The 13,163-nt window shown below is 57.2% G+C and overlaps 1 protein-coding gene across 3 annotated transcripts in view; it reads right to left on the bottom strand.

Annotated features, from left to right (window-relative positions):
* Positions 1–10,275, bottom strand: part of IL2RB (interleukin 2 receptor subunit beta) — a 28,923-nt gene extending 18,648 nt beyond the window's left edge. For all 3 annotated transcript variants that reach the window (XM_054696050.1, XM_037513623.2, XM_054696051.1), the window contains exon 1: positions 9,641–10,275. The gene's annotated coding sequence lies outside the window, so the exon portion shown is untranslated. The remainder of the gene's footprint in view (positions 1–9,640) is intronic.
* Between the last annotated feature and the right edge of the window lie 2,888 nt (positions 10,276–13,163).

Below are 13,163 nucleotides of genomic sequence, written 5' to 3'. Positions count from 1 at the left end.
GGCTCCGTGTCTCTTCCTGCCCACCATCTTCCCACTTGCCCATCTCAGGGCTGTCACATTTGGGGGTCAGGCCAGGCAGCCCGACCCTCCCTCATGCCCTCATCAGACATGGCAACCACCCTCTCCCTCCCAGCCTTCCTGCCCCACCTTTACTCCTCAACTCGGGGTCCACGTGGCTTCCTCCAGGCTCCTGTACCATAGCCTTTTCGGGGACCCTCTGTTCACTGCATGTCACTCCCAGGCTCACACTAGGACCCTGTCTTCACTCTGACTTGTGCCAACCCAGACCCCGCAAGTGGCGCCTCACCCCCTTGCTGTGCCACCACCTTCCACTGCACCACAGCATCCCAGCCAGGATGAGGCCCAACTGCACATGTCAAGCGAGAGCAGAAGAGGACACCAGCGACCTGAGGGAGCTTATTTCTTTCACTTAAAAGCAGCCGAGGCCGCAGTCCAGGGCTGGCGGAGCGGCTGTGTGATGTCAGCAGGACCCCGAGCTCCATCTGTCTTGCTCCTGGGGTGTCCTCTATCTTTCTCTGGCTCCTAGACCAAAAGAGCTGTTCAGGCTTCATCCATCACATCTGCTTTCCTGTGGCCAGAAGGTGGAAGAGGGACAGAGAAGGGCCTGACTGCCTGCTAAGGACACTTCTCCAAAGTCGCCCTTGACACTTCTAACCCATATCCCGTTGGTCATGTGACCACCCCAGCTGCAAAGGGAACTGGGATATGTGTCCATCTATAAATAGAGGGTGCAGAGGGGAAGGTCTGTCCTCCAAGCCTTCTCTTCTTGGGGACCCCCCGCCCATGCCAGAACGTGGTCTGCCCAGCGGCTCCATCCTCTTTCTCACCCCATCCCCAAACCCCCACCCTCGCAGCTCCCCTTTGCACAGAGTCGCCTCCTTGCTGGCCTCCCAGATCCAGGCCTGAACACCCCAGCTCTCCGCTGTTCCTCTGAGAGCAGCTTGTCGTGTCCGGCCCTCCCTCACCAGCCACAGAGCAGCTCAAGTCACCTGCAAACCCTGCCATCCACGCACCACGTCCTGGCCGCGCTGGCTCCTGGTCAGGGCAACTCCGGGCCCAGCTGTCCTGCTGCCCTAGTTGAGGGGTTTCCAGGACATGAGACTTTTGATAAAACCAGGACAAGTCAGTCACCCACTCCCACTCCATTCTTCCCAGACTCACTCAGCTCCCAATTTAAATCGGTCCTTCCCCGGCCTCCCACCCAGCAGGGCTGGGAGCGCCCCGCACACCAGTCACGGCCCCTGCCTCCTGCCCAGGGGTGTCTATACCAGTGTTTCTTGAGAACAGGAACCACGTGGGATTCATCCAGATGGTCCCAGAGCCTGGAGGATTACCTGACATATGGAAGGTGTCGGGATACAGCGAGGGAAGGAAAAAAGGAAAAGACAGAGTCAAAGCTCCCAAATCTTTAATCTCCTCAGATTCTAGGAATTGCACATTCAAAACAATGCAGGGAATGAGGTGTTTGAAGTTTCTAAAGGTTTACCACCCAAAGCAGTCTGCCAGGGCGGGTCACCTCCAGGTGTGTGTCGGGCTTCTTCTTCTCTGCGAGGCCATTTAACCACAGCTGTCAACAGCTCCAGCACGTGACCCGGCGTCACGGCTCAGACTCACCCCAGAGCTGCGTGCCCATGTGTGCAAGAGGGTGTGCTACGGGGTTCACGCAGGAACAGGGCTGGAGGCAGCCTCCATGTGCATCAAGAAGGGTGGACAGCGAGCAGGGCAGGGCACAGCCACAGCGGGGCTGTGACAGAAGGGGAGGGGCTGCGCTGTCCCCCGACAGTGGACGGGCACAGCGCAGGGCTGAGCGGAAAAAACCCAAGTCAGAGTCCAGCATGTCGTGTGCCCGCCTTCGGGTAGAAGTGATGGGTCAGTGGGAGTCAGTGTGTGCGTGTGTCAGGCTGTGTGAGCACGCAAGTGTGAGGAGGAGCCTGTGTGTGCAGGTGAGCAAGTATGTGTGCACGTGTGAGTGCATGATGGGTGTGAAGGTGAACCGCCTGGGGGTGTGTAAGTATGTGTGAGCACATGTGCATGGGTGTGCGTGAGTGTGTGCAGGAACTGCAGTGTATAGGCGCTGGGTGGCTCCAGGAGGAATCCCAAGAGCTCTGGAGTTGTGTCTTCGGGAAGGAGAGCTGGGGGCTCAGGGGTCAGAATTGGGGAACAACTTTCCTAATAACCTTTTGAACCATTTGAACTTTATTTCATGGGAACATAATACCTACTTAAGAAAATAAATAAAATTAGAACCAACATCAAAATCAAAAGTGTGGTAGATGGAGTACCCTCAAGGCACCCCAAATACCAGCCCTCTTCCCACGCCGGGTCCCTAATCTTGCCAGGAGCCCCCAAATGTCCTCGAGTCCCTAGACCGTGGGACGGCCTCCCAGAATCTGCGATGCCCAGGGCGGGAGGCAGGTGGCTTCTGCCAGTCAGGGTCGTGCTGTGGGGACTCAGGAAGGTTCTAGAGACCCTCTGACAAGAGCTGAGAGAGTCCCCCCCTTTCCCGTGGGAAACAGCAGCATGAAAACATCCTTTTTACTTTTTCTTACTCTTAAGCAGGTTTCACCCAGATCTGTGATCTTTCTCAGAAGACAGCCTAGGTGTTGAGCGAGGGAGAGGGCGTGTGATGGGTGCGAGGGATCTATGAGAGGTTCCTCTCTATCTAGAAGTTATGTTTGCTGGCTTTTTTTTTTCTGAGTATTTTTATTAAAGATCAGGACAAATGTAAATGTCCCCCTAGGCAGCTTGGCCAGGCTGCCCCCTCCTGCAGTGCGCCTGGGTGAAAGCCAGAAGTGGGGCAGGAATCCGCTCAAGCTTGCCTCCAGGACCAGGCACCCTGACCCCCCACCCAGCAGCAAGGTGCCCGCTGCAGAGCCAGCAGGGCAAGGTGGGCCTTGCGGCCCCGCATCCGAGAGACTCTACAATCTTCCCCTGGCATCCTGGGGATCCCCTGACATCTCTTGGCTTCCTGGCATGTCAGTCTCCTTGCCACCTCCAAGAACCAAAATGAGATGAAACCGAGAAGAGAGAAACGATGCTCTTTTGGTTAACCCCAAAACAGGACACAATGAGGATGCAGAAAGGACCACCAGTCTCCGCCCCAGAATGCAGGGGGCCCAACTGCACCCGAGGAAGGGGTGCTCTGGGCGAGGGCACAGGCTTAAGGTACCCGGCCAGCGACAGGGACGCCTGTGTGCTCAGCCGGGGCTCTGCCAGCTTAAAACAGCTTCTCGTGACATTTCTGAATGTACAGGGGTTCAGACTGAAGCGTCTCCCCCAATTGCTCTAAAGACATCACAAGACAAATGGCATTTGGGGGCAATCAGCCATTAATTAAAATGCCCCCTGCTCTCTTGGCTCCTCAACCACAAGTCGTGTGAGGGAGGGGCCTAGTCTCTGGCTCACGGCAGGCAGGAGACCCCAGAGAGATGCCCGTGGGGTGGGGTGGGGTGGGGTGTGGACAGAAACCAAACCCCGCAGGGAGCCAGGGCGGACTGGAGAGCCCATCTAGGCCACACAGGCGTGATGGCCCGATGCTGCCGGATCATTCTCGATTTTTAGGAGAAGCTGATAGTTGGGATTTAAAAATACACAGAACCCTCTATTTAAGAGTTTAACTTAAACACACACCACCACCCCCAGGCCTGCGGCAGAAAACAGGCGCCCGAAAGCAGGTGGACGTGAGAGAGGCAGCCTCAGGGGGAGGTGGAGCGGACGCCAGCGCTGACAAGGACCCCTGTCGGGGGTGCTGCTTCTCGTGTGCAGTCGGACATTTGTCTTCAGCATCTCTGCAAACATTTCCCGTGTCTGAGGTGTTTACTTGTTTAGGGACCATGTCCCAAGCCAAAACCCCCCTCGCGGCTGGGCCAGTGAGCATGGACCTGGCTCCCCGGAGCGCAAGCCTCTGCGCTCAGTCTCCACGTGGGGAAGGGAGCGCGCGGCCCCTCCTGCCCAGGCAGAAGGGTCCACTCCAGGCCTCCGTTTGGGAGAGAGTAACTCAAGGAGAGGCAGGGAAAGCCAGGAGGCTGGGGAGAGCGGGTCGGAGCAGCACATCTCAGAGGCTGCGCCCTCCCCAGCCGGATCCCGGGAGTCTGCAGAACTTCAGAGAATCGTGGACAAATTCCTCTTGTGGTGAGAGTCACCGCCCTGGGTTCTGTGTCTTGCAGCTGATCTTCTCGGCGGACACGCATGCCTTGGCCAAGCACGGCGGGACATTCACTAGATCCAGATTTGGCCATAAAGTCACATCGTCTTTCCTGACCGGCCCCGGCCCCACCCTTCTGCAGTGGCTGAGCAGCCTGGGGGTCGGGGAGGCAGGAATCCAGGGAGAGGGCGCAAGGAGACGTGTGCCCACCCAACCATGGTCTTCTCTGCCAGGGCCCCGGAGCAGGGTCAGTGTTGTAAGGGAGCCAGGAGTGAGCCCTGGAGCGCAGGGAGCCACGACGGAGGCTTAAGACAAGAGCCACCTGCTGCTTAGCTTGCTCACAGGGGGGGCCCTACATGGGAGTCCCAGCAGGATGTCTTCCCCCTGGCTGGCTCTGTGTTTGAATGCCTGGTTTCCAAGGTCTGGGGCAGCCCGTGTTCACCCCAGTTGGCTGGCTGGCCGGCCTCGCCCTGGGCCGCTGCTGGCTTCCACTCTGGTGTGTGGAGAGGACTAAGAAATACTGGCATGAAAATGCACGAAGGGAACATCCCAAATGGACGCCGGTGGTCGCTGGAGGACTAGAACTCAGACACGTCGAGCTTGGTAACCGGCTACATAACCCCGTGCATCACCCCCATGAAATCAGCATCCTGACGCCTGAGAGCTGAGGAGTGTGGAGACGCCTCTCCAGCCTGCTCTCAGAGAGAGACAATCACGATGGCTCTCAGCTTCAGAACAGACAATCTCTGCCCGCAGAGCTTTGCGGGCACCCCTTCCTTTTGCGTCTGTCTTTCCCTCGGTGAAGAATCGAATTTCTACACCCGAGGGGGGCAGCTCTGTCTATAAATTCTGTGTTTTTTCCCACATCACAGCCTCACCTGAGTGCTGTCTCCTGATAGCAATCTCCGAGGGACCCCAAGTGGAAGGCTTGTTCCCACTCACAGATAAAGCTCTGGCTCGTGGCTGAGCTAGTCTAACGGGGACGGGTTAATAGAGAGAGAGGCTGATGGAAGGAGCTTTCAGAAGGCAGAGGCCCCGCGCTTGGTGGGTGGCTGGTTTCACTTTCAGAGTGACTGAGACGCCTGTTGCGAGTCCCCCCTCCGCATGGCGCCCCGAGCTCAACCCGGTCAGCTAGGGCCTCTGCTGATCAAATCCTGGTTCCCTGGGGGACAGAGTTCCTGGGATGCCGGGCAGGGGCAGGGCCTATGTGGAGCCCCCTAGCCGACCCTTCCCACCCCCCTGCCCTGTTTCTGCACATGTCCTCACACTCTGCCAAGCAGCCAAACCACCAACACCCCCACCCAACACCAGAGCACACATGACAGTACTCATTTCTTCACTTTGGTTCCACTTGTTTTGTCCCTGCTGTGCCTCTCTCCTCCCCGGGGATGTGGTAAGTGGGGTTGGGGATCCAGAGACCCTGTGAGTCCCAGCAGTGCCACCGCCTCACTGGCGGCAAGTCCCTCCCTGTGGTAATCTCTATTCTGGAGCTACAGACCACAGGAAAGGGCTGTGTGGCTAACATGAGGCAAACAGAACTAGCTAGAAGGATCTGACTAGATCAGTAGATCAAATCCTGGCTAGTTCAGGATTTGATCAGGAATGAACGCATGCAACATGCTCAGAACAGGGCTTGGCACGTAATAAGGACTGGGAAACGTGTTGCTATTATCTGGTTCCTCTCAGGGAAGGGTATGGCTTCTAGAAAATTCTACCTTCTCCATTTTCTCTGGACCCTTGGTAAGGCTGTAGCCTCTGGGGGCCTCTGATGCCTTTGAGGTGGGCTCTTTTGAACCTCCTGAGTGTTTATGGTTCCTTCTACCACTCCCAGAGTCTCACTGGCTAAGAGAGGGTCAAATGCTCACCCCCTAGCTGGCAAGGATGAGGCACTTTGATTGACAGCTTAACCACAACCTCACATAATGCAAGAGGCTAGCTCCCCAAAGAGAAATGGGGTGCTGTACCAGACACGGGCCAGACGGTGCTGAGCAAGCAAGAACCAAAGTTGCCAACAGGACTGTCTTTGGGCTCCATGCCCCGAGTCCCATAAGGATGGGCTCCAGCTGGAAAGGCCTCCTCTGATGGATGGAACCCCAGTGGGGCATCTGACTCCCTCAGGGGAGAAGAGAGTCTTCCCTGTGCTCAGAAGGGGCTCCTGGCCTGAGGAAGCCTTGCCGCTCCACGCTGAGGCCCCCCATTTAGGAGAGAACCAGGCAAGAAAGGAATACCCTTTGAGTGGAAAAAAGGGAAGCCAGCCTCCACCCCCCTCACACTGCGATCTAGGACTTGAACTAGTGACCTTGATCTCATGAGCCTCCTAAACTCACAAGCCAAGCTGAAAGCAGCAGAAGGCATGGGCCCCAGGTTGCGTCACCCTGTCTGGGGGAAGACCAGCGGCAGTCCCTTACTGGGCTGCTCTCCGGGAAATGACTTTAATCTGGACCTCAGGCAACCCCCTGGCCCCAAGGCCCTGATGAAGCAAGGCATGAGCCCAGACCGTGCGACCAGCCAGCTCCAGCACAGGACCCTGCCGCTACACCGCCTGCTCCTCTGACCCTCCCCTCAGGCCTGGGAACAAGTACCTAGGCGCCCCAGCCGCACCCCGGGGCCCAGACCAAACAGGCCTGGCCAGTGCACAGGGGCTGCAGGAGGTGCGGGGGAGGGTGAAGAAAAGACCACAGCACACTTGATCAGAAGGATGTGGCGGATGGCTTCAGGCCAGCGGCTCCAGACCAGAAGTGCTGCTGGCACCCTGGCTGCATCACCTGTCTTTCCTGCAGGAAGCAGGGGCAGCGGGAGCTGAGGGGGCTGGGGGTGGGGGCAGCTGTGAGGTGTGTGGTTTGGGCTGTGAAGTTCACACCAGAACAGGCCCGGACAGTCAAGCAAGTGGTCCTCTCACACCGGGCCCTCTTCCTGTTTCTCTTCTCAGCTCCTGAGATGGCCCTCTCCCGGCTGCCCCACCCCCATCCCCTGCCCACACCTGTCCCTTCTCGGGGCCAGAGCAAAGACCACTCAGAAAGTTGAGAAGAACTCACCTCAAAGGCATCAGAGGCCCTCAGAAGCTACAGCCTTACCAAGGGTCCAGAGAAGATAAAGAAGGTAGAACTTTCTAGAAGCCATACCCTTCCCTGAGAGGTGCCATATAATAGCAGGTAGCAAACACGTCCCCCAGTCCTTATGTGTTAGGCCCCGTTGTAAGCATGTTGCATGTGTTAATTCCTGAAATCTCCAAACGTGGCCAGAGGCCCAGCAGCACTGGCATCCCCAGCAGCTGGTGAGAAATGTACAGTCTCAGGCTCCACCTAGGCCCACCGAGTTAGACTCTGCACTACAGCCAGGCCCCCTGGCGAATCCCGTGGATGTGGATGTTCGAGAAACCTTGTTCACCCTGATGCCAGTGCCTCCAGCAGGTGCTCTTTGGTGTCCTATCATGCAGTGGGGAAACTAAGGCACAGAGAGGTTAAAGGCCTTGCCCAGGGTCACACAGGTGGGCTCAGACTTGAATCCGGACCTTCCGGCTCCAGAGTACATGCTCCTAACAGCAGGGCTTCTGCTGCCTTGGGATGAGGGGGCTGTGGGTACGTCTGGCACTGCCTGGCCAGGCTGCTCTGACCCTCCACAGCCCACTCCAGCCTCCTCACCATTTCCCTGACCCCCTCCTCCCTGGGGAGAGTCTGCACACACTTTCCCAGACATGGAAGGTAGCAGTCAGCATGCACCATTTAAGCAGCCACATCAGCTCAGCTCTGGGCTAGGACATAGGGTGGCTGCAGAAGGAGCTCACGGCTCAGAGCCCGGGGCCTGCGGGAGAGACTGCACACAGCCAAGTGCGCGCCACAGTGACTGCAGCTTGCATGGGATGTTCAGACTCTCCTGGGCCATGGCTCCTCTGGGCAGGCCTCATGGAGGAGGCAGATTTTGAGCCAGGCCTTAAACACTGAAAGCTGGCTAACGGGGCAACGGGCAGAGGTGGCAGTGGGCAGAGATGTGCAGGCATCCGTGTGGCTAAAGGAGAGGCCTGATATTTTAAGTATCCCTGAGTCCAACCACCTCCACAGCATCTCACCCCTGACCAGACTCCCTTGAATTCCCCTAGTGATAGGGACATCATTCCCTCCTGGCAGCATGAGCTCATTTCAGTGCCAGTGGACACACAGGTGTGGCCATTCCAGCCAGCACACCAGACTCCTGTCAGGCTTCCTTCAAGCAAGCCTGCACCAGGCAGACACCACCTGGGGCGCGGGGGCCGCCTCGCGCACAGTCCCTGCTACATCAGACGTCCCCCATCCTTGGCCCCTAAAGTCCTGGCCCTTTGGAAGTGCCACCAGCAATGTATCTGCACAGGTGGGCGTCCCTGCCCAGGGTGGCTGCCAGGGGCACCCTCTACTGCACCCTGGGGACAGCACTGGAAAGGGGCCCCTTGACACCTGAGCGGCACCTGCCGAGAGGAGCCCTGGGGGCTGCTCCGTCCTTGCACACAGCCCCTCTGGACCAGGGCTCCTTGGAAGGTTGAGCACCAAGGCTGTGCCTCCCCCTACCCGGGGACAGGCCGGAGGGCACTCCATTCCCGACCCCTCTGATCCTCAGTTACCGGCAAAAGGAAGACCCCAGGACTCAGATGTTGCCCACCACAGGCACTCAGTAGCTGCTTTAAGAATTCTTGAGTTAATCATGCCATTTGCAGCAACATGGAAGGGGCTGGAAGGGATTAAGCTCAGTGAAATAAGTCAGAAGGAAAAAGAAAAATATCGGATGGTTTCACTTACAGGAGGAATGTGGGGGCCCAAACAAGGGAATTTTATGAGGATTACACCTGAGAGGAAAACTCAAACATTGTTCAGAAATGAGCAATTATGTAAACTATAGAGAGAGGTACAGATAGATAAAAAATAATAAAAAATTTAGAATTCTTGAGTTAAAATGCTGCAGGGCTCAGGGAAGGGAGGGCCCAGAAGTGGCCACCAGAGGGCGGTACTTGCTCTCCCCAGTCTCCACGCAGGGCTGCTGGCAGGAGGCAGCTGAGGCCCGGCCAAGGAGGGCTTCCCAGACTGGACAGGCCCGCCTTCCTCTCTGGGAGTTCCAGGTGGCTGCGGGACACCAGGGGCAAGCCAGCAGGGCCTCCAGATTCCAGGAGGACGAGGAGCCAAGAAAGGAGAAAGCCAAGACCGGTGACCTGAAGGGAACTTGGAGGCTCTCAGCTCCAGATTCCCTCCCTGCACAGACGCTGGGCCTGGGTCCACAGAGGGGCAGCGAGGCAGGGGCTAGAACTCGAGCTTGTAGGCTCTGTGGCGAGCAGGGAAGCAGAGCCCCTTGGCGGGCTTCCTCAGGGTAGGTGTCGCCAATAAAGCTCTGACCGAAAACAGGGCCTTTCAATAGGCTTTATTCACACAATAGGCTTTATTCACACGAGTCGCACACGATCAAGCACCATGCCTAGCGCCACCCTATCGCTGTGTCCCTCGAGCGATCGCTTACCGCAAGGTCACTTTAGTCGCCGGGGAAGAGTTGTCCGTGGTCCGGCAGCTCGTGTTCAATCTCTTGAACTCAGCAGCTCGAGTACTGTCTCGGTTCCGCAGGGTTGCCCGGCAGGTGCAGCCCAGGAACGACGTTGGGTCTTCTTCTGTGGCTCTCGAAGGGGCGAGGCGGCTCTCAGTCACGCAGCAGAACATGCTGATCTTGAGCTCACCTTGAAGGTGAAGGGCTTTGCGATCGCTCGGTTTATATGCTTTCCCGAAGCGAGGTTACGTCATTTATTTTCTCAACATATTTTCAATCACTTGTTTACATCCAATAACATATATACGTAAATATTTACGTCTTACTTTCACCAAAATATTTTCTTCACTGCAAATTCATCACCAAAACAAAAATATTTACTTTCATTCGCCCTTGGACAGCTGGTGTCTGATGACAATGTGCGTTTCGTTGCGTCATTCACTCCCGACCAGCGTCTGTTGTGCGCAGTCTGTGCCTGCGAGAAGCTGGTATGCGCGAGGAATGCAAGTGATGTTTACAACTGACATACTCGCGACAGCCTCCCATATCGCTTGCGGATTTGTCAGGATGCTTTAGGGTGCAGGGAATGCAGATCCAATTCCAAGAGCGCAAGGGGAATCCCTCAGGCCTGAGGCCGGGCACACTCAGCAGGGAGCTTAACCTGGGGGTTCCACATCTCCCCATATTAGGTTAAAAAAGGGTTCACCTCCTTCTGGCCCTGGCTTCTAGCGCCCCTGACCACGCCAAGCCACAGCTCTTTGCCCCTCCTGCATCTCTTGCCCGTAACCCTGGGCGGTGTCCATCTCACTTCCGGCCTGAGTGCCCTTGAGGGCTGAGGCTTAGAGCCTGCAGCTGGTGCTGACCGCACCCTCAGCCCGCCCTCCCTGCCTGCCCGTCCGGGCCTGAGACTCTGTGGCGACCTGTGTCACGTCCGTCTCCCCACAACCTGTAAGCCCCGCACGGCAGGACCCTGTGGCTCTGTGCTCTTGGCGGCCCCCAGGGCCGCACCTGTAATGTGTGGTCGACCCGTGACTGTTGAATGAATGAATGAACGAACGAATGACACTATCCAGTCTCTGCACTTCTTCTGTAGACGAATGTCATAAATGGTCTACCTTTAACAGCAACTCACCCCACGGGGAGGCTCCTGTGTGCCAGCACCTTGCATACATTTATTTATTTATTTTTAAAGATTTATTTATGCATATAAAAGTTGGGGTACAGGCCAGAGATGCGGGGGGGGTGGTGAGAAAATTCACCAGAGACAGAGTGGGGAGCAGAACATGCAGACTGACCGAAACACACTGCTGAGGGGAACAGCGGGCGAGACAGGCGAGGTCTGCTGCATCATGTGGGTAGCTCTCTGGCTGGCTGGGGATCAAACTCTTGCTGCAGAGGCTGCGGATTGCTTCATAGTGCAGTGCTTAACTCCTTGCGCCACTAGGGAGGCCCACCTTGCACACATTTAGCTCCTTCAGCCCTCCCAGCAGCTTTTGGGGCCAATGTCTATCATCACCCACCCCCATTTTCCAGATAAAGAAACTGAGGCCCAGAGAGATCAGGCCACTTACCCTCATTCACCCAATTAGATCTGAACTCCAGTGGTGCTTCCCGCTGCCTCGGTTGAGCCCAGGGAAGGTCAGCCCTGCTGGGGACGGAGGGGGCTCCCAGAGGTGGGGACACTCATGTGGAGAGAGCCCCTGTGCCCCGGAAACTTGAGGCCAAATAGGTAGGGCTGTCAGCTGATAAGAGCTGTCACCAGGATTCTCGAGGTGAAGACCGCCCCCCAAGTCTGGGAAGGCTCCCTAGAAGCCCGGGACCCTGGCTGAGTCAGACTCCGCGTCCGCTCGTGGCCAGGGAGCTCTTTGAGGAGAACGGCGGCACTCCTCTTGGCCGCCTTTCCCCCCACGTCCCTTCAGATCTGGATTGAGGGTCCAGTCCAGCTCCCTGGGGTTCGTAGGTAAATCTCGTTTCCAGTAAGCCTATTCTCTTTCCCAGAGGTTGGGGTAGGTCAGGTCATGTGACGGGTTCTGGCCGACGAGGAGTGAGGAAAGACACTGGATGGAAAATCTGATTCTTTCATGACCTGCGTCATGCCTGATGTGACACCGGCACTGGGGCAGCTTCCTCTGGCCCCGTTTGTCCTGTGCCCTGGGGGCAGCTGGCCCAGGGGCAGAGGCTCACTTCAGTGTGCCCGGCCTCAGGCCTGAGTGATTCCCCTTGTGCTCTTGGTATTGGATCTGCATTCCCTGCACCCTAAAGCATCCTGACAAATACGCAAGAGGGGTGTGGCCAAAAGCAGAGGAAGGGGGGTGTGTCTTCTCCAGGTTTTTAGGCGTCAGAACAGGCAAGGGAGAGCCTGGGTGCCCAGCCAAAAGCGTCAGAAGGGGAGGCATGACATGGACATCAGTCCCCTGCCCACCAACACCCAGATGACCCCTAAGTGCCTCTGGAGGAAGCAGGTAAAGAGGCAGCAAGGAATGTGTCAGTGTTGGGGCTCCTCCCCTGACAGAGCCTGACAGGGGCCACAGAGAGGACCCCCAGTAGGTTTGGAGCATCTGAGATCCAGGGGGACCCTCCCTCTCTCCCCGGACAGAACCCCAGGGAGGCGGCTGAGACCTCAGCGAAGAAATGGCCACGAGGTGTAGACAGGGCAGTGGGTCAGACACAGGCTGCTCTGAGGGACATAGAAGTTTTTGGCACCTGTGCACAGAGCACCTGGGCGTCCTGGGAGGCCCTGCAGGTAGCCAGGAACCAGAGCTCAGAACTCAGCTGATGGCATGTGGGCACAGGTGCCAGGGCCCTGCCACCGCCAAGAGCATTTCTTCAACTTCAGCAGGACGGAAACACTTAATGGACATGAAGATTAGCTGGGCCATAAACAAGTCTGTTTTGTGTGCAGCTGAGATTGGGGCATCAATTCATTCCCCTCAGTGGAGATTAACAGTCAGCAAGCGAAGGTGGGTCGCTGGCACCCACACCCACGCCGCTGCCCTGCAAAGGACACGTTTCCTCCGTGTGCCTGGACCCCACCTACTGCATCCTCCTACCCGCACTGCAAGTGGTGACTTCATGCCCGTCCTGACCCTGAGCTACAGCCCCATCCAGTTTCTGTGCCCCCAGCCCCCCATCCTCCCAGGTTTGTGGGCCAGCGCTCCCGCCAGGCCAGCTTAGCGCCGCCAACTCTTGACTCCTGTCATGGAAATCCCTGCTTCCTCTCTGGCTCAGACTCCCCTGTCGGCTCCACCCGTAATGCGCTTGACATCTGTTTGTGGTCACGTTGAGATTTTGTCTGTGTCTCCCCTTCTCCGGGCTTATACGTGGCAGCCTGCGGCTGCTGGGATGGGTCTGAGGAGGTGGTGGTGGGGGTCCGACTTCTGCCTCTGGCCAAGGACTCCTGGCTCCTGTTTCTGGCTGCCCCTCTCAGTGAGTCATTTATTCATCCAACAATTGCTCCTTGCACACCCACTCCCTGCAGGCCACGGAAAAGGCACCAACGTCA

This window comes from Talpa occidentalis, unplaced genomic scaffold (assembly GCF_014898055.3).
Source record: "Talpa occidentalis isolate TD23 unplaced genomic scaffold, MPIMG_talOcc4v2.1 talOcc4.16, whole genome shotgun sequence".
NCBI lineage: Eukaryota > Metazoa > Chordata > Mammalia > Eulipotyphla > Talpidae > Talpa > Talpa occidentalis.
Note: the sequence above shows the minus strand (reverse complement) of the source record. Positions and strands in the feature narration are given on the sequence as shown.